The sequence below is a fragment of the Eublepharis macularius genome, chromosome 9 (genome assembly GCF_028583425.1).
Source record: "Eublepharis macularius isolate TG4126 chromosome 9, MPM_Emac_v1.0, whole genome shotgun sequence".
In the NCBI taxonomy this organism is placed as follows: domain Eukaryota; kingdom Metazoa; phylum Chordata; class Lepidosauria; order Squamata; family Eublepharidae; genus Eublepharis; species Eublepharis macularius.
In genome coordinates, this window is record NC_072798.1 from 94,007,502 (window position 1) to 94,033,962 (window position 26,461).

The following is a 26,461-nucleotide window of genomic DNA, read 5'->3' on the forward strand; positions in this document are numbered from 1 at the left end:
TGAAACCAGCTGGGCGACCTTGGATCAGACACATCTCTCTGAGCTCCCTCAGCCCCACTCACCTCACAGGGTGTTTTGTTGTGGGGATAACAGTAACATACTTTGTAGACTGCTCTGAGTGGACATTAAGTTGCCCTGAAGGGCGGTATATAAATCGAATGTTGTTGTTGTTGTTATTAGATTAACACAATATTTATTTATGTATTTATTTACTTCATTTACACACCACAGGGCTGTTGTTGTTGTGAGGGTAACATGGACGAGCAAAGGACTATGTGGTAAGCCACTTGTGTCGCCAGTGGAGAGAAAAGTGGGATATAATGATCCCACCCAGCAGACACAGGACGGTGAGGGTTTACGAACGACACGGGAATCGGACTCTTCCTAACATTTCGTTAATTTAGCTCTCAAACTTCCTTGAGCTGTTATCTTGAGGGCCAACGGTTCAAGGATTGCACAGTTCCTCAAAGCCTGAAAATGAGCTCAGCTGTGTCTGAGTTGTGATTATTACCTGTGATTTCGGGGTGCGGGGTGGGGGGAAGCTAAGTGTTTGAAGGGCCGTTAGAAACAATATGATAGACGCACAAGCATCAACGTTCGTTGCTAGGAGAGAACTCTTGGGAAAAAATTTATTATTAGGGAGTTGATCCTGAATGGAGCCTAAAGTTCACCAAAGGCTGTTGAACTCAAGACTCGTCACCTTCCATTGCAATCTCTTCTCCCTTATCTTGTCCACAATCATTTTTTGTAAATGTGATGACTGGGGGAAAAAATCAACTTCCAGTCCCTTTTCAGCAAGTTTTTACGCAGTTTTGTCTTCTGCCATGGCTGGCTAGAGTAGCAAAATAAGCCTTTTGTTGGCAATCTTGTCTTTGTGTTAAAGCCACGCTCCTCTTGGTTCCTCACATTCCTTCTCTGACCCACCTTACACAGGCAGATTTTTGCATTCATGTTGCTTTTTAAATTACAGACAATACGTTAAACAGCTTCACCACATCGTATCATCTCATTTCAGTGCTGCTCTTAGTATCTTTCGCAGGTGCAGAGTGATGAATACTGGTTGATTATTCATGTTGAAGTGTCTTGAAGCAAACAATACTATAATGGGTTTAGTAGATTCCTTTCAGGCAGTCCTGCAGCTGCCCATTAAAGTCAAGTCCAATGTCTTCTGATGAATGCATCTTGCCCTACACAAAGGAGCTAGTCAGTTTATCATCCTGCTTCCCTGTTAGCCACTCTGAAACAACCTGCTGATTACTGTGTGGCTTACAGTCTTAACTAGGAAAGTGCCCATTACTAGGGAGGATATGAAAAGAGGAAGGAGGACTCACGTACCCTAAATCCCCTGGGAAACACATTGCATGTCTTTACCCTCTGCATATGGGAACACACTGTGCAATCTAAACATTCTTAGCTGGGGTGGGAAAGGAGGATCAAGCGTTGGTGCCCAAAGACAGGGTTTGTCCTCAGTACAAGAGAAACTTACCTTTAAAGCAAGACAGGAGAGGCCTGCTTTCAGGTCATAGAAATGATTGGAATTAACACTCTGGTCCGGAGATTTATAAGGAGTATTATTTTGTGCTGCACTGAATGGGATTTGTAACCTTTTCCTATCCACTGTGGCAGGAAAAAGGGTTTTGTCTTCAATACTACTGGGTCTCCGTGTGTTTCATTTTTCTGTTCTGTATGATGATGATGATGATGATTGTTATTTATATTATTTATATTTCTCACAGAAACTCAAGACTCAAGGTAGATCGCACATGGTAAATCAACTTGTGTAAATCAACTTGGATGATAGACAGCTCTCCTGGAAATCATTTTTTAAAGAATTCTGAGGGCTAGGAGAACTTTTTAAAAAAATTAAACAAACATGGAATAGACAAATTCTGATATACAAACATCCTCTTTCCTAACACAGCAGGCAGGAAAAGACCCCATGCTTCCCAGCACACAATGACAGTCAGAACAGGGACGACATTTCCAGTAAAGGAAAGCAGACCTCTCCTGTCTAGTCAGTGGTATTGTCTTCCCTAGGAAACAGGCAAAGATGTGCTAGCCGGGGAAAACACTATGAATGCAACAGGCTCACATTTAGCAGGATTTGTATTTGGATTGCCCCCAAACCAGAATTTCCCCATCAGCAATGGGTGCACTCAAGAGATACCACTAGGGTGGAGATAGAAGCTTGCCGCTAGGTCTGAGCCCTTTCTTACCTGCGCCCCAGATTGCCATCTGTTTGGGGCCAAGCCAAACGTTTCTTTTAGCATTAAAAGGTGTTAATATTCTATGTGTACAATCCTGCCTGTCTTCACATCTCAGCCAAAGTAACCAAAGCCAGTTCCTGTAAAGCTGATGGAACGAAAAGTCCTCCCCCTCCACAACAAGTCAACTGGACCCCAAAGGTGCCACCCTTAATGCAAACCACCTTGACTTTTATAGTTTCCAATTGTTCCGTTGATCTTGTTTCCAAAACTTCTCCTTTCTCCTGTCACAAATACCAAGAAAGCAAAGTTCTCTGGCAGTTTATTTTCCCAACTGTCACATTTAATTAGCTGCACTGTGTTCTCCTGTTTCCACAGTTACTGCAGCTGTTCCCAGAGTTCACTGCTTCTGGGCATGCTCATTAGAGTTGACAGCATTGGCAGGTCCTGAGTTTCCGGAATTCTCCACGGACATGGATTTTTTGTGTCCCAGACTAGTTTCCTAACAAACCTCTAGAGAAACTTAAACAGGGTGAAACTTGAGTTTTAAATCAAGTGGAACTGCTGCTGAAAAAGCTGGCAGTGTATCGCCAGGGATACCTTATTAAGAGGATATATCGTTAAGGTGCAGAGACACCTTTCAGAATAGCTACTCTGAAGAGCAGGGGGGGGAAACTTGACAGTGTCCCTTTGTAAAGCATCCTCCTCCAACTTCCACTGAAAGGGATTACTGCAAAAGATTTCTCAGCATCAGATGTAGAGACTAAGACAGGACAGACGGGAAAAAGGTATATACAGATGATCAGTGAGTGCAACCACTACAGAACTGATACGAGGCTGAAATGACCACAGTAGCCGTAATTCAGAAAGCTCCACCTCGAAGTCAGACCACAGACCATTAAAAAAAAGAGAAAGAAACAGACCTACAGTTCTGTAGGCTATTAAGGGCCGTTCATGATGAGGAGGGTGACGATCTCCTTTCTAGAAACGTCAGAAACCATAAGCCAGCTTGAGCTCACATTACTATCTAATGAAAAGTAACATGAGCTTACTAAAGGCACAGTCAAAGTCTGATGGATATTATTACACGCTCTCCACTTCTCTGAGCAGGAGAAGTTCCACAGGCAGAAGTAAAGGATCCATTTGGAGGAGAGTGCATCGAAGTCCTATGGCGTTTTTGTAATATTTGCTTTAGTTACCCATAATGCAAGACTGAGGCAAGGAGGCACTCCCACAGGGCAGCAGGTTTGCTACCTCACATCCGATCCCAGCAAGAGAGAGAAAAGATTGTGCACCCCAAGTGGCTTCAGCCAACTCACAGCCATCTCTGCCTGTCTCTCTTCCAAAAGTTCAAGCTGCCGCTCCATTGTGCTTGCTCTGTCAGTCGCACATGCACTTGCACATACACCTACCCTGCCTGCCCTCTCCCCTCAACTGGGAAGGTCACTACATTCAAGATCTGGTATGTACTTGATAAAGCTATCATGGAATGCTAGCAATGAGCACCCCTTAGGGAAATGTTGGCCAATCAATCTGAGTCACTGACCAACAAAGGAATGTTCAGCTGGCAACCTCAGCAATATTCTCCTTCACATTTTGTTTATCCACCATACAGGGGAAAGGAAGGAGACATGCAGGACGCCGATGTAGGCTGAGGTTCAAGTTACATTATCTCTCCCTGCTTCTGAAGGCTGGGCAGGCTGTGTGTGAACAGTAGGGGTGGGGTAGGGAGAAGAGATGGACATCATTTTTCATTTCACAGTTCTCCTACCCAAACTTGGGAGGAATGAAACCGGGAAACTATACAGACATCATAGCTTCCCTTCCATGGATAGAAAACAGCTTAAATGGGCTGGTGTTGAGCAATTTAGGGGGGAAACCTGTCTAATTTGGAATTGGGGTCAAAATGACCCCAAATTACTGCAAAACTTGGAAACCTGATAGCTCTCTTAATCATGACATTAGCTATTAAGAAAAAAACCAGGCCTCAAGAGTAACTTTTTTCAATAATGCAGGACAAAGAAGAGTAAAGTTTGGAATTGGGGGTCAAAATACCCCTCACTGAAAGCCTCAACATTCCACAGAAACACAAATGGGGTCAAATTGACCCCACCATTTTTAAAGCATAAGACACAGTTGAGAATCTGTAAAACTTTTTTTACAAAGATAATAGTTGTTGGTTCATCTATTCGTACATGGAAACAATGATAAAATCATCTTTCAATATTTATTGGAGTCACTAGAAACCCCAAATATGATAATGCATAGTTCTTTCACTTTCAAGCCAAGTCTATTGGGGGCCAGAATGACCCCCTTTACCCTTCTGATGAACCTCAAACTCAAAAAAGAAAAGCAGAAGAGAGGAACTTCAGGGTACTGCAGTTCATTGAGGAGAAAGCATGACAGGAGTTTGGTGTCTGTAGAATGCTTTAAAATGGGTAAACGATTTTTTTCAATGACTTCTTGGGTCAAAATAACCACCGTTTCTCAAATAGAGACTCTTTTCACGCACTCACAGCCAGAGTAGCCCTGATTGCCTGAGCTTGCTAGAACTTGGAAGTTAAGCAGGGCTGACCATGGTTAGTACTTAGATGGGAGACGGCTAAGGAAAACCAGGATAGCTACACAGAGGAAGGCAATGACAATCCACCTCTGCTCACCTCTTGCCTTGAAAACCACATGAGGGTGTCACCATAAGGTGCCTGTTACTTGATGACACCTATTATTATTATTATTTCTCACATTGTTCATCTACTCAAGGCATTTCTGTCCTGTCTTAGATTTTTTTTAAAAAATGTAGTGATCTGTAATATCTAGTAAAATCAAAGAGAGTCCAGTAGCACCTTTAAGACTAACCAACTTTATTGTAGCATAAGCTTTCGAGAATCACAGTTCTCTTCATCAGATGCATCTGACGAAGAGAACTGTGATTCTCGAAAGCTTATGCTACATCAGATGCATCTGACGAAGAGAACTGTGATTCTCGAAAGCTTATGCTACAATAAAGTTGGTTAGTCTTAAAGGTGCTACTGGACTTGTATTGTCGAAGGCTTTCACGGCCGGAGAACGATGGTTGTTGGGGGTTTTCCGGGCTGTATTGCCGTGGTCTTGGCATTGTAGTTCCTGACGTTTCGCCAGCAGCTGTGGCTGGCATCTTCAGAGGTGTAGCACCAAAAGACAGAGATCTGAGAGAGATCTCTGTCTTTTGGTGCTACACCTCTGAAGATGCCAGCCACAGCTGCTGGCGAAACGTCAGGAACTACAATGCCAAGACCACGGCAATACAGCCCGGAAAACCCCCAACAACCATCGTGCTACTGGACTCTTTTTGATTTTGCTACTACAGACTAACACGGCTAACTCCTCTGCAGTAATATCTAGTTTGAGCCTAAGACTTCGATGTATGTGAACAGGAAGAATTTGAAAGGTGTAAAGGTTATGCATTTGCTATGTGAAATACTGTAACAATATGGTAATTATAATGCAATTTCTGTCTTTTTGCTCAGAAGACTCTTAATAATTCAGTGCTGCAAGACATGCCACAAACACTAAGCCCTGTATTTGGTTTCACTAAGTGTGTGGCAATTATTCAGAGACTTTTCTTGCAAGTCACTCAGCTTAATGGGGATGCTAATATATGAAGAAAATCTACGGCAATGTAGCTTGCAAAAAATTTATTCACATCACTGCCAAAGAGTCTGTAAACAAGAATGTGTCAAATCGTTACTGTGAGATGTAAATGATAAGGCCATATCACATCATTTCCCCCAAATTATTGCCAAAGTGGAAACACAAGTCGTTTAGCTAAAATATTTTAATGCAAGCTAGTTGTTTCATATTCTTTGAACAGACATCAAGAGGGAGTGTTTAAACAAATATAAATGAAGCATCCATAACAAACTAAGGAATATGACTATGTTCACTGTGGTTTAAAAGTATACTCATTTCTGTACATTTTTTCAGTACGGGATGCTCACGATTATGAAGCAGCTGACAATTCTAGGCAGGGAATGGCAATAGACCATCTTCTGTGTACGCAGAGGCCAACCCATCAGTGGTGGCAATCTTTTTCATCCTGATGAGTAAATTCGTCGAGGTCAGAAGATGCTCTACTGCCTGGCCAATTATGCGCTTTTAAGCCCCTTGATTTCAAAGACTTCAGTGTGCCTCTTTCTTAAGGAAAAGGTCATGAATGCAGAAGTTTATTTGCAGTCTCTGCAGTGTGGAGAGGCAAGAGGATGGAAAACTTCAAAATCCAACATTCTTCAGCATTTGGGATTACTCCCACATAAATGTGCATAAGACTGGAATCCTATACACAGTAATTTGGGAGAAAGCCCCATTCGATGCAATGGGGCTTACTTCTCAGTAAACATGCAATCCTATTAGCTACCCACCCTAGCTACAAATTGTGGATCTCTTCCAATAGACAATGTTGCTACTAATTTTAGTTTTTTCCTTGAATGCATGTCTGGGAATTCATGACATCTCCAAAAGAGCATTGAAAGCCTACCTTCTTATATTCGTATTTATTATTCATATATTACAATCAGCCCCTCATCTGTGCATTGAACAAAACCAAGCACTTCTATGACTGCAACTTGGTTGACTAAGCTAGATTTATAAAATGATGAATAGAGTAGAGAAACATCAAGTATGGAAGTTAAGAGTTACCCAATATTGTCAGAGATCCAGAGGATTTGCATCTACTCCCCCCTCCCTCCCCACCTATATATCTCTGACCAGTTTCTTCATACCCTCCATGCATCTGAAGAAGAGAACTGTGGTTCTCAAAAGCTTATGCTACAATAAAGTTGGTTAGTCTTAAAGGTGCTACTGGACTCTTTACTATTTTCCAATAATGTCAGGGCAGACAAAAGGAAGTGAAAGTAAGTCCTGTTTACAACACATACAGAATTCACTATTATAAGATGTGCTGATGGTCACTAGCTGTAGGTCAAAGTCAAAACTAATCAGGAAGACATGAAATTCTCTTTATATAGAATGCTACACTTGTACAAATGGTGGCCCTGCACTAATGGAAATGTAATATCTCAGAAATTAAAACTGCAAAATTCCTACTTAATCCCTACTACTCATTACGTTCTGGAATTTTTTTTTAGGTATATCTGAATGTAATCCTCTTTTAATTATTTTTTAATGATGGCTGCAAAATATTTGTTATTTCATTTACATCTTTCTCTATTGTTCTCCCTGAATGGTTTGTTTTCCCTCAATATAATGTAGCTAAATTTTGTTTGCTTCACAGTATAGGAACGGTCATTCCGTTTCATCCAATTAGCTGACATCTCCCTTATGACTAATCCTGGAAGGACAAAGAAGCAACAACAAAAAGTGGTTCCAAAGGCACAACGGATGAAAGAAACAGGCACTCAACAGATCAAAAAAGGGCAAATACTTATAATCAAGGGGGTTCTCTCAGGAAACATTTCACCCATCACTGTTTTCAGTCCAAAAACTGAAACAAATTTTTGGTGTTACCGAGATCGCTTTAATGAGAGAGAAGACAAGTTCATGGAGAATATGTCTATTAAGGGCTATTAGTCTTGGAAAGTTCTGCCTCCACTTACTATCTAACCACTGCCGGAAACCGCGCTGATTATTTGGACCTTGACAGGGCGCAGTGTGGCAATACTGGGAGCCAATTTGGTGTAGTGGTTAAGAGTGGCAGGACTCTTATCTGGAGAACCGGGTTTGGTTCCTCACTCCTTCGCTTGAAGCTGGCTGGGTAACCTTGGGTCAGTCACAGCTCTGCCACAGCTCTCTCAGCCCCACCCACTTCACAGGGTGATTGTGGGGATAATAATAACATACTTTGTAAACCTCTCAGAGTTGGTGTTAAGTTGTCCTGAAGGGCGGTATATAAATTGGATGTCACTGTTGTTGTTGCTATTACTTAAGTCTTTAAATAGGGAGCTTGAAAAACTGCCATTTTTATGCACAGCATTTGCTATCCCATGATTGTGCATGTTCCCACTCCATAAATTATATTGCTTTTGCTAATGCGTTACTTCAGTGCAATGGTACATGGAAAGGTTAGGGTCCTGTTAATTCATTCCAGCCAACAGCTTATTTGTAGATAACCAATTATAAAGGAGGACTTTGTCTTAGGTTTTTCACACTGCATTGTACTGGCCTAGTTTACTAGTCTAACAGTGTGCTGAATACGTTTCATTATGTACAAGAAGATGTTTTGTAATTACTGATGGCCAATTCCACAAATGATGCAAAACTGAATTATTCAGAAGGGCTTTTTACACAGACAGGAGGGCTGTATTGTAGGGAGGGGGTCTCCAAGAGATGCTGCACTAATGAGTTAGGGACCACCAGGACTTTTTTCAGGGGGAACGCGGGGGAATGGAGTTCCGGCACCTCTTGAAAATGGTCACATGGCTGGTGGCTCCACCCCCTGATCTCCAGACAGAGGGGAGCTTAGATGGCCCTCCGCCCCGCTGGAGCAGCGCGGAGGGCAATCTAAACTCCCCTCTGTCTGGAGATCAGGGGGTGGAGCCACCAGCCATGTGACCATTTTCTCTGAGGGCAACCCACTGAGTTCCACCACCTCTTTTCCCAGAAAAAAAGCCCCGGGGACCACAGACTTCACTGCTATGTTGCCTTATGTCCAATCTGCTGCTTTAAGTATGACCCTACTGAGTAGTTCTATGTTGTCTAATGTCAGTCCTAGAATTGCCTAGGCTCTGTTTCAGTATTTCTTCAACGCTGTATCAGATTTTTGCTAATGTTATGTCTTTGTAAACTTGCATTTATTTACCCTGTGACATTATTGAAATGTCCTTGACTGTGCTAATCTTACACTATGGAATCTCAGTGAGAAAGGCAGACTATAAATGACACAAATAAATAAATTGAACAGTTGTACTGGTATCTTTCTTAGTTGTCTGTATTTATCAAGGCTCCTGAAAAGACACAGCTGCATTAACAGGAGGAGGAAGAAAGCCTGCTTATGTGGCTCTGGATTCCATGCAATCTATTATGACACTAAGCAAACAATGAGGGCAGCTGAACTGCAGTCAAGGGCACAGCAGTGTCATTTTCATCAGTTTCACCCTGGCAATGAGATTGCCACCGCATGCATTCTAGAAAGTTGGCGCTAGACTAACAGGCCAGGAACCATGTGCTGCTGCCTTCAGGATCTCTCTCCCCAATCATCCTGACAGCAGTGCAGAATGTTCATGAATTGCCAGCGGACTCAGAAACAGGGAAAATCACGGCATGTCCAAAGACATTAAGCGGGATGGACATCCAGAAGAACCCTCTCTGCGCTCTTCCACAGAAAGTGCTTGCAGTTAATGACATTAATTGTGCTGCTCACAGGAGAGCAGTCCACTTGAATATACAATAACCAGCCAGGAGGACCATAGCTAGCAAACCAAATCCAAAGTGTATTCAGGAAACAAGCAAAAAACCCCAGGGAAGGACACAGCTTTCTGAAGTGCCAGAAATGAAGACTGAAAAACAAGCTGTTGACAAGTGAATAGCTCTCGTCACAAATGCAAAGCACAGTTAATTAGACTGCCAAGTTGTTAACGTCAAGAAGCTTTAGGGCAAATTTTACAAATATTTACACTGTTCTGATGGGACTGAATACTAAAGCCTAGTTTCTAAAACTGTCGGACCCAACCTTGCAGATTTCAATTTGTTTCTTATAGAATACATCTCCGTCCAGCGAGCCTCTACATTTCCTTTTCAACTTTCTATATTATACTCAGTTTCTCCAAATTATTAGCCATGGATAACCCTTTATTCTTGCATCAGACTGCTTATCCGTTTTCCAGACTCTTGCTTGAGAACCGGAGAAGGCATCTTTTTACTTGCAAGCGGCCACAGTTGGCTGGTCTTTACGCTCTCTCATCACTATGAAAAGGTCTTCTTGACAGACGGAAATGTACTGCACGTACCGGTTGTTTTAAAGTTCTATTATTCTAAACTTTGTTTCAGTCATTAGCCATCATTAAGCACAATTATAACAGCTGTAATCAGCAGCACAAGAATAGCAAAGCACAGAGACATGTTTGTCAGAAGAACAATGATTACATTAATCACACTTGACGTTGATTTTTGTCTTGAAATATTTCTGCTGTTTTAGAGGTGAACGTGAAAGCTTCCACATGACGGAACCAGGTTTTTCTTCCCATTGTGTGAACTACTAGCACAATAGAGCTATAATCCTGAATGAATTATAACTGATCTCTAGGTGACAGTGATCAGTTCCCCTGGAGAAAATGGCTGCTTTGGAGAGTGGACTCTATGGTATTATACCATTCTGAGGCCCCTCATCTCCCCAAACCCCACTCTGTCTAGGCTCCAACCCAAAAATCTCCAGGAATTTCCCAAACTGGACCTAGCAACCCTACTGTGGGGCCTGCCTGCTTGCACCCCCCCCCAACTAGTCAGCTGTGGAACTCTGTGTCCTGAGGTAAAAATCAGGTCAAGGAAACTGCAGACAGTTGAAGAAAGACAGTACAAGACTCCTGAATAGGGAGTATGCCAACTAAGTTTTTAAATGTTCATGGGAAAATGGTGCACAACCTTTCTAGGGGCCATTTCGATGTGAGTCTCTCACATGAACCTGCCAAAGTGCCCACCATATAGGGTTGCCAGCCTCCAGGTGGTAGCTTGAGATCTCCCAGAATTACAACTGATCTCCTGGCAACCAAGACCAGTTCCCCTGGAGAAAATGGCTGCTCTGAAGTGTGAACTCTATTGCATCATACCCTCCCCTTCCTCAAACCACACCCTCTCCAGGCTCCATCCCCTAAATCTTCAGGAATGTCCCAACTTGGACCTAGTAACCCTACCACCACACCACCCCTCCCTCAGTCCAACTCCACCTCACACCTCTTGCAGCCATCATCTCTTACCACTCCCAAGAAGCATCCTGGCAGACATTGCATAAGATATACCAATGCTAAAAGCAGGAAGCAACTTAGAGATGCAGCAAAGAAATATGCACATTATACTCTTGTGGTGCACTGAGCAGCAGTGGCCCAGTACCAGCAAGTTCCGAGTCCAAGGTAAAGGTGACCATCCCTGCAGGCCTGGGCACAGTAGTAGAGGTGGGCACGGTCCGCATTACGGACCTAATTTCGTCACGAACTTACCCAGTTCGTGCTTCGCGAACACGCGGGCCGTGGGCTTGTGTTTTTCTCACGAAAGCGCCGAACATTGGGGCTCTCTGTCCGTGTGTCCGTTGGCCCGTCATGCCAGGATTCCCGCTCAAACAATTTCCTAGGCAACGGTGGAACCACCTTCCCCGTTTGGAACACACCAATCGTAGCCCAGGAAACCTTGATTGGCAGCTGTGTCAGCCAAACAGAGATCACCCTTTCTGTATAAAAGACAACGCGCGCAAAGCATCGGCTCCATTCTCCTGGTGCGGGGACGCGAGTTAGTTCTAGCTTGACAACTGCTTGCTGTGGGGAATTTTTGTGTGTGCGTGTGTGAGAGCGCGGCTTGTGCCTTGGGGCTTTGGGGCTTCAGCTGCAAGAGAGCTTTCTCTTTTCTCCATTTCTCTTCCTTTCTATTCTAGAGCACTTTTTAAAAAATCCTTTTACCGCGCTGATTTCTTTCTGCGTTGTGAGTCCTTAGGTTCTTCTTGGGCTTAATCCCCCCTCCCCCCCAAATCTCTTCCTTTTATCTGGGTTGCTGGTGGGTTCTATTGTGCTGTGACGCCACCCCACTCACAGACCCACGGTGGGTGCAAGGCAGCTTTGGGCATTGTCTGCTTGAGTTCTTGCCTTCATTTCCCCACGTTCTTTTTTGGCTGCGCTTGTGCCTTAGCCGGGCTTTGGGGCTTCTGGTGCAAGAGAGCTTTCTCTTTTATCCATTCCTGTTTAATTTTTTTCTCCTCGTTTCTATTCTAGAGCACTTTTTAAAAAATCTTTTTACTGCGCTATCGGGTTACTCTGATTTCTTTCTGCGTTTTGAGTCCTTGGGTTCTTCTCGGGCTTAATCCCCCCCCCCCAAATCTCTTCCTTTTATCTGGGTTGCCGGTGGGTTCTATTGTGCTGTGACGCCACCCTGCTCATAGACCCACAGTGGGTGCAAGGCAGCTTTGGGTGTTGCCTGCTTGAGTTCTTGCCTTCATCCCCCCCCTTTTTTTGGCTGCTGATGAGATGCAAGGGGAGGAAGACTGCTATTAGGCTCTGTGAAACACCTACTCTATGGTGATGACCGGCAGCACGTTTTGGGGGGGGCTCTCTGCTTCACTCCTTTCAAAGCCTTTTTAGTGGGTGACTTGGGGGGACATTTCCAGCCTGGCTTTTGAGGTGCAGGGGGGCTGCTGCTGGCCTCTGTGAAACACCTACTCTCTGGTGACCGGCAGCTCGCTTTGGGGGGGCTCTCTGCTTCACTTCTTTCTAAGCCTTTTTCACTCCCTCAATAGTGGGTGACTTGGGGGGACATTTCCTGCCTGGCTTTTGAGGTGCAAGGGGGAGACTGCTGCTGGCCTCTGTTAAACACCCACCCTAGGACCACTGGCAGCACGTTTTGGGGGGCTCTGTCAGCTTCACTCCTTTCAAAGCCTTTCACTCCCTCAATAGTGGGTGAGCTGGGAGGACACTTCCAGCCTGGCTTTTGAGGTGCAGGGGGGCTGCTGCTGGCCTCTGTGAAACACCCACCCTAGGACCACTGGCAGCACGTTTTGGGGGGCTCTGTCAGCTTCACCCCTTTCAAAGCCTTTTTCACTCCCTCAATAGTGGGTGACTTGGGGGGACATTTCCAGCCTGGCTTTTGAGGTGCAGGGGGGCTGCTGCTGGCCTCTGTGAAACACCCACCCTAGTACCACTGGCAGCACGTTTTGGGGGGCTCTGTCAGCTTCACTTCTTTCTAAGCCTTTTTCACTCCCTCAATAGTGGGTGACTTGAGGGAACATTTCCTGCCTAGCTTTTGAGGTGCAGGGGGGCTGCTGCTGGCCTCTGTGAAACACCCACCCTAGGATCACTGGCAGCATGTTTTGGGAGGCTCTGTCAGCTTCACTCCTTTCAAAGCCTTTTTCACTCCCTCAATAGTGGGTGACTTGGGGGGACATTTCCAGCCTGGCTTTTGAGGTGCAGGGGGAGGACTGCTACTGGCTTCTGTGAAACATCCACCCTAGAACCACTGGCAGCACGTTTTGGGGGGCTCTGTCTGCTTCACTTCTTTAAAGCCTTTTTCACTCCCTGAATAGTGGGTGACTTGGGGGAATATTTCCAGCCTGGCTTTTGAGGTGCAGTGGGAAGACTGCTACTGGCCTCTGTGAAACACCCACCCTAGGACCACTTGGCAGCACGTTTTGGGGGGCTCTGTCTGCTTCACTTCTTTCTAAGCCTTTTTCACTCCCTAAATAGTGGGTGACTTGGGGGGATATTTCCAGCCTGGCTTTTGAGGTGTAAGGGGAGGACTGCTACTGGCCTCTGTGAAACACCTACTCTCTGGTGACCGGCAGCTCACTTTGGGGGGGCTCTCTGCTTCACTCCTTTCAAAGCCTTTCACTCCCTAAATAGTGGGTGACTTAGGGGGACATTTCCAGCCTGGCTTTTTTTTTTGAAAATTTTTTATTGGATTAGATTATAATATCATTCAACACATACATTACCCCCTTGTAAGTCTATTTCTAACCCCCTCCCTTTCCTCCCCCCTTTTTAGTTGACTTCCAACAGTTTTCCAACCCTTAGTCTATCTTATTACTTAATTACTTAATATCTCATATATTCTATTAAACACACACTTAATACTCTTTTCTCTAAGCTTGTTAATTCTCTACTAAAAATATCTCTATAATACAAATTTCCCTTTAAATACCTCAATTAAACCATATATTCTACATAAGATAATGCTAGCATAATAATATATATTAGCAATCAAGATATTAAAAATATAACATTATATCCATTTTACTTTCCATTTAATTAAACTCTTTACTTTCCACAATCATCCTGATTCTGATATTAGCTTAGACTCTAATACTCTATTACACACCCATCTTTTACTATTTCTTATTCTAAGCTTATTTTAAGTCTATAAGGTAACTGTTATACTCAAATATCCATTATATACTCTTTACTTAAGCTATATATTGTAAATAATATCTAACTAGCTTAATCTTATATATCCATAGTAAAACATCTATTATTTAATACTCTATAATTTTTTAATTTTATCATAACCCTAATGGTAGCTTAGATTTTAATAATTAAATTCCCCCTTTCCCGGTAAAGTCACTTCTCTCTTCTTCTATTACATTTCAGTAATTCTCGAACTGCCACAGTTCCCCTTTCACGTCCCATTTTTTTTCTAGATATTGTTTCAATTTCTCCCAATCTACATTAAATTGTCCTGGATCAAGATCTTTAAGTTTTCTTGTCATTTTGTCCATCTCAGCCATGTACAGCAATTTGTAAATCCAATCTTCTGTAGTTGGTATTTCTTGTACTTTCCATTTCTGCGCATATAAAAGTCTTGCTGCTGTAATCATGTAAAATAACAATGTTCTGTACTGCATTGGAACATCTTCGATTCCCAAGTTCAGTAGCAGCAATTCTGGGTTCTTATTTATTTGGGTTTGCAAAACCTCATTAATTACTTCAATTATATCTCCCCAGTATTGCTTTGCTACCCACAAGTCCACCACATGTGGTATAATGATCCTTCATGTTCTTTACATTTCCAGCATTTATTCGACATATTAATATTTCCTAGCGCAATTTTCTTTGGTGTCAGATATCAACGATAAATCATTTTGTAGACATTCTCTTTAATACTTGTACATGTTGTAATCTTCAAAGTCGTTTTCCACAGGTATTCATTCCCACGCCTCCATTGTTATTTCTTTGTGAAAATTTATAGCCCACTTCACCATCTGGACTTTTACTGTCTCATCCTCTGTAAACCATTTTAAAAGTACTTTATAAATCCTTGACATTTCCCTTTTACCTTCTTGAAAAATTACATCTTCTAATTCTGAGTTCTCCATTCTTATTCCTCCTTTCAAACAATCCGAATTGTAAAGATCTCTGATCTGTCTATATTGAAACCATCCATAACATGGAGACAACTCCTCCTCTGTTTTTATTCTCAATTTTGAAAATTCTACTTGTGTTATCTCCTTGTAAGTTAAACACTGCTGCTCATTATCGACAGTTCTCGGATCTATTACTTCATACGGAACCACCCAGGAAGGAATTCCATCTTGTAGGTAATTTTTATACTTCTTCCAAATTGTGAAGAGGCTTCTCCGAATATAGTGGTGTAAAAACATAGAGTCTGCTTTTACTTTATCATACCACAAATATGCATGCCATCCAAATATTTTTTTATATCCCTCCAAAGCCAGTAATTTGCGATTCTTCAGCGTCATCCATTCTTTTATCCATGCCAAACCTATTGCTTCATGATATAGTCTTAAATTGGGCAGCTGCATTCCACCTCTCTCTTTGGCGTCCTGTAATACTTTCATTTTCACACGGGGTTTCTTGCCTGCCCACACAAAATCCGATATTTTCCTTTGCCATTTTTCAAATTGTTTGGAGTCTCGGATAATTGGAATTGTTTGTAACAAGAACATCACTCTTGGCAATACATTCATCTTTACTGCTGCAATTCTTCCCAACCATGACAAATTTAACCTATTCCATTTTATCAAATCTCGCTCTATTTGTATCCACAATTTCTCATAATTATTCTTGAATAGATCTATATTTTTCACAGTCAGTTCAATACCCAAATATTTTACCTTATTTGTTACTTCGCAGTCCGTTATTTCCATTAGTTCCTGTTGTTTCTGTTTGGACATATTCTTACATAATATCTTTGACTTCCTCTTATTTACAAAAAATCCAGCCAAGTCTCCAAATTCCTTTATTTTCTCCATTACCTTCGGCATATTCTCAATTGGATCATCCACAATTAACATTATATCATCCGCAAACGCTCTGACCTTGTAGGAAAACTCTTTTATTTTTATTCCTCGGATTGCATCGTCTTCCCGTATTTGAATCATCAGTATTTCCAAAACCAAGATGAACAACAATGGTGACAAGTAGCCAAGTGCAAAGTAATGCACATTGGAACCAAAAATCCAAAATATAAATACAAGTTGATGGGGTCTGAACTGGCGGAGACTGACCAAGAGAGAGATCTTGGAGTCATGATAGATAACTCACTAAAAACGTCAGCACAGTGTGCGACTGCCATAAAAAAAGCTAATGCTATGCTAGGGGTTATTAGGAAAGGGATTGAAAACAAATCAGCCGGTATCATAATGCCTCTGTATAAATCGATGGTGAGGCCTCATTTGGAGTACTGTGTACAGTTCTGGTCGCCACACCTTAAAAAAGATATCATAGCACTGGAAAAAGTACAGAGAAGGGCAACTAAAATGATTAAAGGGTTGGAACACTTGCCCTATGAGGAAAGATTGAGGCGCTTGGGGCTCTTTAGCCTGGAGAAAAGACGACTGAGGGGAGACATGATAGAGGTTTACAAGATAATGCACGGGTTAGAGAAGGTCGAGAAAGATGTGTTTTTCTCCCTTTCTCACAATACAAGAACTCGTGGGCACTCTATGAAATTATTGAGCAGTCGGGTTAGAACAGATAGAAGAAAATACTACTTTACACAAAGGGTGATAAACACATGGAATTCGTTGCCACAGGAGGTGGTGGCAGCTACAAGCATTGCCAGCTTCAAGAGGGGACTGGACAAATATATGGAGCAGAGGTCCATCAGTGGCTATTAGCCACAGGAGATAGATGGTATTCTCTTTGTGGGGAGGTGGTGCTCTGTTGTCTTGGTGCTGGAAGGAAGGCAGTGGGAGGGCTTCTGGTGTCCTGGCCTCACTGACAGTCCTTTAGATGGCACTGGATTTCTAGCCACTGTGTGTGACAGAATGTTGGACTGGATGGGCCACTGGCCTGATCCAACATGGCTTTGCTTATGTTCTTATGTGACAAAGGGCAACCCTGTCTTGTACCTTTACGTATTGTTAATTTTTTAGTCACATCGTCATTCACCAGAATTGCTGCACTCTGGTCCCTATAAATTTCTTTCACTGCTCGTATGAACTTTTCACCCATTTGCAGCTTTTCCATAGCGGCAAACATAAAGTCCCAGTTCAAGTTGTCAAATGCTTTTTCAGCGTCCACGAAGAAGAAACCAACTTCTCTATCACAACGCTTGTCATAGTATTCAATAGCGTTTATAACTGTCCTTAAGTTATCTTTGATTTGTCTATTTGGCAGAAATCCAGCTTGCTCCTCCGCAATAAATTCAGACATCCATCCTTTTATTCTCTCAGCCAAAATCTTCGCAAAGATTTTGTAATCATTGTTCAGCAACGAAATTGGTCTATAATTTTTAACATTGGTCGAATCCTGTCCCTCTTTAGGAATCAATGATATATTAGCTTCTCTCCAAGTATCAGGGGTCCTCTGATCTCGCATAACTCCATTAATCACTTCTTTCAGGAAAGGCGCCAGTTCATTAGCCATTACTTTATAAAATTTAGCTGTTAGTCCATCCGGGCCTGGTGCCTTTCCTAATTTTGTTAACTGAATTGCCTCTTTTATTTCCTCTTCCGTCACTTCCCTATTCAGTTTTTCTTTCCAACCTTCAGAAATTGCAGGGAGCTTCATCTTTTCCAAATACCTCATTATAGAGTCTTTATTCACTTCCTTTTTTTGGTACAGCTTTGCATAAAATTTAAAAAAAGCTCTACTAATGGCTGCCTGCTCCAAATATGTCTTGTTCTCCTCACAAATTTTATTTATGATTCTCTTCTCTTTTCTTTTCTTCAGTTGCCACGCCAAATATTTCCCAGGCTTGTTTGCACCCTCAAACGACTTCTGGTTCATTCTCTTAAGATTCCATTCCAATTCTTTGTTATTCATTGCCGTCAATTGTTCTTGTAGGATTTTAATATCCTGATATATCTTCTTTTTTCCTGGTCTCTTCTTAAGTTGTGTCTCTTTGGCTTTTATTTTCTCCATAATCTCTAACCTCTTCTCCTCTTTTTTCTTTCTAGCTCTTGCATTTAAATCCATTAGTATGCCTCTAATCACTGCTTTATAAGTGTCCCATACCTTATTAGTCGAAACTTCCTTATTCATATTATGTTGTATAAAGAATCTGGTCTCTCTTCGCAACAATTCAATGTTTTCTTCTTCTTGCAAAAGATCTTCATTTATTCTCCATCCTTTTCTTTTATTTCTTTTCCCAAATCTCCACATGATTGGGTTGTGATCTGAGCCTACCATAGGCATTATTTCCACTTCTTTAGTCCATAACGCTAAGTCTTTGGAGGCCCAGATCATGTCAATTCGCGATAAAGTGAAATGTCTTGCAGAATAAAATGTGTATTGTCTAGTTTTGGGATTCTGTCTCCTCCACACGTCGTCTAGAGTCTCTTGTTCCTTTATTGCAAAAAAAGACTTTGGTAGTAATCCTCTTTTCTTTTGTGCAGTTCCAGATTTCTTATCTTCATCCAAGTTAGTAACTCCATTGAAGTCTCCAGCTAAAATTATTTGATCGTAAGATAGTTCATCCAGTTGTTTTCCCAAATCCTCAAAAAAATTTTCTTTTGCTCCATTAGGAGCATATATTCCAATCACCAACAGCTTCTTTAAATTCCACATAATTTCCACTGCTAAGTATCTAGCTTCCACATCACTCACCACTAATTTTGGCTGTAATTCTTCTTTTATATACAACACCACACCTTTTTTCTTTTTTTTTGAAGCAGCCACAAATTCACTTCCCAATTTTGCAAACTTTAAGTATTTTATATCTTGCTTTTTAATATGAGTTTCTTGCAAACATACAATGTCACATTTTTGTTTTAATAGCCAGTGGAAGATATTTTTTCTCTTATTAGGCGAGTTAAATCCATTTACATTCCAAGATATTATTTTGCACTCCATAATCATAATCTTGTTGGTAAGTCCTTTTCATTGTCCCTAATGAACTTTTCCATCTCCAATTCAGATCTGATGCGCTTTTTAGCTCCTCCGAATTCGAAGGACAGTCCTTCTGGTATTTCCCATCTGTATCTTATCTTCATGTCCTTCAAAATCTGGACTAAATCTTTATATTTTTTCCAATCCAACAGCACCGATCTGGGCAATTCCTTCATAATAATCACCGCCTTGCCGTCAACCTCTAATGGATCCTGAAATTGTTTACTCACAATCATTTCTCTTGTGTTTCTAGTCGTGAATTGCACAATCATATCTCTTGGTAATTTCCTCTGGGTCGCAAATCTTGAATTTATTCTGTATACCACGTCTAGGATAGCCGCAATTTCATCTTCCTCTTCCCCAGGTATCCAGCCAAAACTTCTGTAATCTGTTCTTGGGCAGATTTTCCCTCAATTTCCGGCAAACCACGAAATCTCAGTTGTTTCTCCATATGTTTACTTTCTGCGACGGCCATTCTGCCTCTCATCGCCCTCATCTCAGTTCGTTGCGTATCTGCTAAGGTATCCATTGCATTTTCTACTACATTAACCCTTTGCTGTGCGGCTTGCAAGTCGTTTTGTATTTTTTCCATACCTTTCGTCAGTTCCACCAGTTCCTTCTTAAGTGTCTCTTTAAACTCTTTCGCCATCTCTTGTATCATATCTTTAACTTCTTTGTTTCCTTCTGAAACTTTTTAATCCAAACTTTCAATTGCTGCTTGCCACTCCTTTTTCGACATCGTGGGGCTAGCTTTACCTCGCTCCCACGAGTCCGCTCTTTTTCTTAACTCCGTGGCGCTTGACTTTATATACTTTTACTTTTGAAAGTCCCGAATTTAATTTATTTCTTAAAAAAACACATTTACACAGTCCAAAATGTCGGGCGTCTTTTCTCTATGGTTATTTCAACTATACTTCTAATCCAAGATGGCCTGCTTCCTCTTCCGCTGAAGCCACGACCTTTCCCTTCTTCAAAATGGCATTCTTCTACTTCCTGTCACATAGAAAAAGCCGCTTCTCTCCAGCTTCTCTATCGTTCTGACGTACTTCCTGTTCCTCTGCCACACACAGCAATTCTCGCGATGTTGAGACTTTCCCACAGTCCACTATCTCTTTCTCTCCACAGGTATGTAAACAATAATCAACTTTCTCTACTAACTCCGTTATACATAGTCCTTTTTAAAAAAAAATTTCTTGCCGGAATTTCCCCTCCTTGTAATCAATCTGTGGCAGTTTTTAGATTCGCTTTAAAACTTTATTTCTTAAAGTAATCTGTCCCGTTTCAAGAGATAGTAATCTTTACCTTCTTAGTTGTTTTCTCGGGTTGTAATCACTGTTTCTGTATTCAATTCACTTCAAGTCCCCTTGTCCCTGTATGAAGCTTGGGCATGCAGGTCTTATGCCAACCAAATTGGCTCCAAAACTGCTGTAGAGATCTTGGCAAAACCTTTCTTCGGGTGGGACCTCAAGGGACGGGAGAGAGTCCGTTGCGCAGGACCCCCCCCCCTCGTCCGAGATCAACGCACCCTCAGGTTCTTGAGCGTTCTCCGCCTGTTCTCCGCCTGAGAACAGTTGGCTATGGGCAATTCCTCGCCCCTCTAGCCTCCAAAACAGCAGTCCGGACAGCTCAGCTCTTAGAGCTGCGTTAGACCTTCATGGATCCCAAACCGGAGGACTGCTCCAGCCGGGCTTTTGAGGTGCAGGGGGAGGACTGCTACTGGCCTCTGTGAAACACCCACCCTAGGACCACTGGCAGCACATTTTGGGGGGCTCTGTCTGCTTCACTTCTTTCAAAGCCTTTTTCACTCCCTAAATAGTGGGTGACTTGGGGGGCAATTCCAGCTTGGCTTTTGAGGTGCAGAGGGAATACTGCTGCTTGCCTCTGTGAAACATCCACCCTAGGACCACTGGCAGCACGTTTCGGGGGGCTCTGTCTGCTTCACTCCTTTCAAAGCTGTTTTCACACCCTAAATAGCGGGTGACTTGGGGGGGGGGCATTTCCAGCCACGTCCTGTCCCTGTTATCCTCCTCCTGACGACACGTCCTGTCCCTGGTATCCTCCTCATGATGGCAAGCCCTGTCCCTGGGTTCCTCCTCCCGATGACACGTCCTGTCCTTGGTATCCTCCTCCTGATGACACGTCCTGTCCCTGGTATCCTCTTGATGACAAGCCCTGTCCCTGGTATCCTCCTCCTGATGACAAGCCCTGTTCCTGGTATCCTCCTCCTGACGACAAGCCCTGTCCCTGGTATTCTCCTCTTGACGACAAGTTCTGTCCCTGGTATCCTCCTCCTGACGACACGTCCTGTCCCTGGTGTCCTCCTTATGACAACAAGTTCTATCCCTGGTATCCTTCTCCTGACGACACGCCCTGTCCCTGGTATCCTCCTCGTGATGACAAGCCCTGTCCCTGGCACCTTCTAAGTACCTCCTCTTATTCTTTATAAACTCTACTACTTCCATTAGAATTTGTATACTTACAAAACAATCTAAGGCACATGGTGAGCTTCCTTGATTGACTGCATCATGTTTGGTGAAGTGGGTTTCGTCGGCGACTGATCGTCCTGCTCCTGCGAGCGCAAGGGCCCCTCTGAGGGTCAATCCCCAAAAGTCCGGTGACAAGGAGGACAGTGACCCAGGTCAGCTTGCTTGATAGCAAGCAAGCTGACACACCATGTCACTGAGGTGGGACTCATCCCCTGCCCAAAGAGGCTCCCTCTGAACAGGGTAGCATGAGCTTCCTTCCCTCAAGGTGTGAGAGACATCCTTTCCCTCCCTCCCGTGCCTTCTATTCCAGCAAGTGGCCTTTGAATTGCTGCATGATCTCCTGTTGCGGAGTTGGCTTTCACTCAAGTCCATCCATTCATTGCCCATCATGGAGAGTTGATCTCCCCGCCCCTGGGGAGGGCGTCTCTTGTTGATGCAGCCCCATCAACAGGTGGGTTTTGTGGGTAGATGGGTTTTGTGGGCAGCCACCTCTGCTGGACAAGTCTCTCTCCTTCCCCCAAGGGTGGGTAAGGGTCAGTGAGAATAGGGGAGGGGAAGTTGTTGTTTGTCTCTTTGGAAAAGTGATAATCGAGGAGCGTTACATGAGAACGTTTGGTGGGGAAAGTCAACTGAAGTAAAAATGTGTGGGGAAAACAAGGCCTTTTCTGACCCGAACCAGTTCGTGAATCGGTTCTCGAACCGGGCCTGGTCCATTAAAAGTTCATGGACCGTGGTCCGTGGAAGCCCCCGAACCCCGAACCAGCGGTCCGTAGGCAAATGCCGGTCCGTGCCCATCTCTACACAGTAGTGACGAACCTAGCAGACCTAACAGCCAAGTTATACCCTGATATCGCCACTATCACGGAGAAGTCCATGGACTGGCTGTGCAAGTGTGCCATTCTGACCCACAAGAATGACAAGGCTGCCATCATGAATGAAACAGTAGTCCCAAGGGGAACTCGAGCTGACGAGGTTATTGTGAGTGTCAAGGAGTCGTATCTGTGGCCCCTCATCAGGAAACTCTCACTAAGAAAGAACATGAGGGTCCACTTGAGAGGCAAGGTGTCCGCCGGGGAATTCTCTGAAATCCTACTAAAAATAGGGGATGGAGAGTATCCCGAGTCCAAGGGAAAGGTGACCATCCCTGCCTAGCCTGAGCACAGTAGTGACGACCCTAGCAGATCTAACAGCCACAATATACCCTGATATCGCCACTATCATGGAGAAGTCTATGGACTGGCTGTGCAAGTGTGCTATTCTGACCCCCAAGAATGACAAGGGTGCCATCATTAATACAACACAACTTAACTACCTTGAAGGGGCAGAAATGGAGTACAGATCTGTGGACTCAGTGGTGCAAATGGATGATGCGGTCCACTACCCTGTGGAGTTCCTTAACATGTTCAACCCTCCTGGCTTCCCAGCCCACAGATTTCTCTTCAAAGTGGGGGCTCCCGTGACACTACTCCAGAACCTCAGGCCACTCAAACTCTGCAATGGCACCAGAATGCAAGTGAAAGCCTTCCACAGGAACGTCATTGAGGTCACATTGTTCACCGGCAGTGCTCGGGGGGAGTCGGTGTTCATACCACGCATACCACTCATACCATCAGATGACCCCTTCGATTTCAAGAGACTGCAGTTTCCTCTCAAGGTCTGCTTTGCTATGACAATCAACAAGTCCCAGGGGCAGACACTGAAGGTGGCAGGAATTGACTTGAGGGAGGACTGCTTCTCACATGGGCAGTTCTACGTGGCCTGCTCCAGAGTGAGCTCACCCAGCAGCCTGGTGATCCTAGCACCTGAGGGGGAAACCACCAATGTGGTCTACAAAGAGCTCTTTCAGTAGAAAAAATGGTTGTATGTATTTTTCACTTTATTTAGTACACCACAATCTTTTCCTTTTAAAATCTCTTCAATAAATGTTTCATTTCAAAATTCACTTCATCAGTTTTTGGCAACAAAACGCTTTGCTTTATTCAAACACCTTTGTGAAGCTTGGGTACTATGCTATTATACTACAAAACCAACTCAACCCCACCCCCACAAACCAAAAAATCTTACATACCCATAAGTATTATAACTGGATTTAAAGTAGTTAAATACCATAGCGAAGCAGGAGTATCAAGCTAGTTCATAAATAAATACAGATATAGCTCAACAAAATGAGTCTTTTCATGAAAACAACTGAAAATAATTTGAGTACAAAGCTTTCTCTGGTTTTTGCTATTTTTTTTAGCTTTCCTGCTCTTTGAAAGAGAAAAATAAATCAAGTGGGAAAAGATCAATGTGTGTCAAAGAACAGCACACATACTTATATTTTAAAAAACCAAATTCTCAATTTTTACTTGAACTAAGAAATGATGCACATTGACAAGATGTAGGATTTTGAGTTTTCTTTTGTTTTTCTGGGAACAGATAAACAGAAGTGTTCTATTTCTGTCAGAACCAATATAGCAACTTTAATAAACACTGATGTGCACACATTAAAAAGGGACTAATTTATGTGAAATGGTGTGAAAAGAGTGTAGCATTCATTAATGAACAGCCCATTACTTTTGACAACTGTGACTAGATTTGTATGAACTCTAGCAGTATTTGTACCATCCCAAACATGGCTGAAGTCAGTCATTCTGACAGCTGTGGAATTTGATGCCTTACAGAGAAATATTAAAAATAGGTGGACTATCCACTGGTCAGTAGAATATATAGAATAAATATTCTGTATCTTTATTTCTATATATTTATTTCTATACATATTTATTTCTATAATAGTATATATATTCTATATATACTGGCCAGTAGAGTATATAGAAAAAAATTTACATGATTTTTTACACTTATATGAGTAGATACTTGGGTTTTTAAAGAGGATTTAAATAAATATTGAAGCATATCAACACACCAACAACAACAGTTATTCCAGTAGAGATAGGAGCACTTGGAGAGATTCCAAAAGGACTAACAAAACATCTAAGGGTTTGTTGGCATAGACAGAATAATGACTGGACAGTTGCAAACTGCTGCACTGCTTGGAACATGCCACATAGTAAAGTGATACCTCATTGACTCCTAGATTCTGGGATAAAATCAGAGGTGATGAGGGACCAAGAATTCCAGCCCAAACAGCTAGTGGACTGTGATAACGTCACATAACAACAACAACAACAACAACAACAACAACAACAACAACAACAACAACAACAACAACAACAACAACAACAACAACAGAAATAGAACACTTCTGTTTATCTCTTCCCAGAAAAAAAAAGCACAAACAAAACTCACTCCTGTATCAAATAAATGAGCATCATTTCTGAGGTTAAGCTGCTGTAGCAATCACAAGGGATAGCCGAATAGAGTAAAAAGATATTGAAAAGATAACAAAATAGCAAGATCTAAGACTTGAAGTTCACTTTCTCTGGGAGAAATGTACAACAGTTACTCCAGTAGTGATAGGAGTTCTAAATGCGATTACAAAGGGACTGACTAAACATCTAGATGGTATTGGCATAGACAGGATAAAAACTAGACAGTTGCAAACAGTCACACTACTTGGATAAAATGGAGTTAATAGATGTTGGTCCATCTATTTATACATGGAAACAGTGCTAAAATCATTTTGCAATATTTGTTGAGGTCACTATGTCCGGCAACGCCATCCTTATGTCCACCCCCACCACCAGCCCTGCAGCAGCAGGCACCATCTTCAGGCCCTACAGCTCAGCCTCTGGCAGTACCTCAGCTGCAGGAGCCTTTACAGGCCCCCAGGCCTCCCTCACCCTTAGGCCAGTTGCAGCCGACGCCCAGGCACAACTCTGGGGAACAGCCTGCAGCCACTCAGCAGACTCACCCTCCTTCTGCAGTTGCCCAGACGGCTCCACTTCATCCAGGCCCACAGGAGATTGCCATCAGCACAAGCCAGGCAGGCCCAGGCCCCAAGCTGCCAACGGAGCCACTGGGGAGGGTTCAGAAGCAGCAGGGGCGAGCCAGGCAGAGGGCAGACCAAGTGCCCCACCCTAGGCGGGGATGGAGTGGGTGGGGCCAGGAGACTGCAGCGTCTACCCAGCCCTCCTATCAGGGAGCAGGGCCAGTCAGGGAGACTGGGTGGCGATTGGGGGCAGAGCCAGGGAGGTGGGGCAAGGGGAGGCCTTTAAATTCAGGTTCCTGTGAAGGCCGAGGAGGATTATGCAGGGAGAGGCAGCTGGAGTGTGCTGTTACTCCCAGGGCAGGAGAAGGAACAAGGTGGTGCAACCCCCTTCCCTGTCCATCTGAGTCCAGAGGACACCTGCCTGGAGAGCTGGTAGGATGGCAGGCCGTCAGGTGGGGATGCCAGTGAGGGAGGAGCCTCACACACTAGAACCCCCAAATACAATTATGCAGAGTACTTTCACTTTCAAGGCAAGTCTATTGGGGGCCAGAATGACCCCTTTTACACCTCTGATGTACCTCAAACTTAAAAATGAAAGGCAGTGGGGAGGGAAGAGAAGGACTTCAAGGCACTGCAGTTCATTGGGGAGAAGGTATAACAGGAGTGCAGTGTCTGCAGAAAATTTTAAAAGGGGAAACCACTTTTTTCCAATGATTTATGGGGTCAAAATAACCTCCTTTTCTTTGGGAGGGGTAACAACAACAACAACAACAAGATCAGTAGTCTTTAGGAGACATGTACTGCTCTAACAGTTCAATCCTATTAGAGGGCTAAAGAAAGCCATTGATTTCAACTATCTTAGATAGCCTTTTCTTTCAAGCTCCTTTGATCCAATGATCTTGAGCAGTGGATAAAGACTCTATTTCT

The 26,461-nt window shown here is 43.1% G+C and overlaps 1 protein-coding gene across 1 annotated transcript in view; it reads right to left on the reverse strand.

Annotated features, from left to right (window-relative positions):
• The window catches only part of SLC2A13 (solute carrier family 2 member 13), a 222,952-nt gene that overhangs the window by 21,885 nt on the left and 174,606 nt on the right, over positions 1-26,461 (reverse strand). The window lies entirely within an intron of this gene.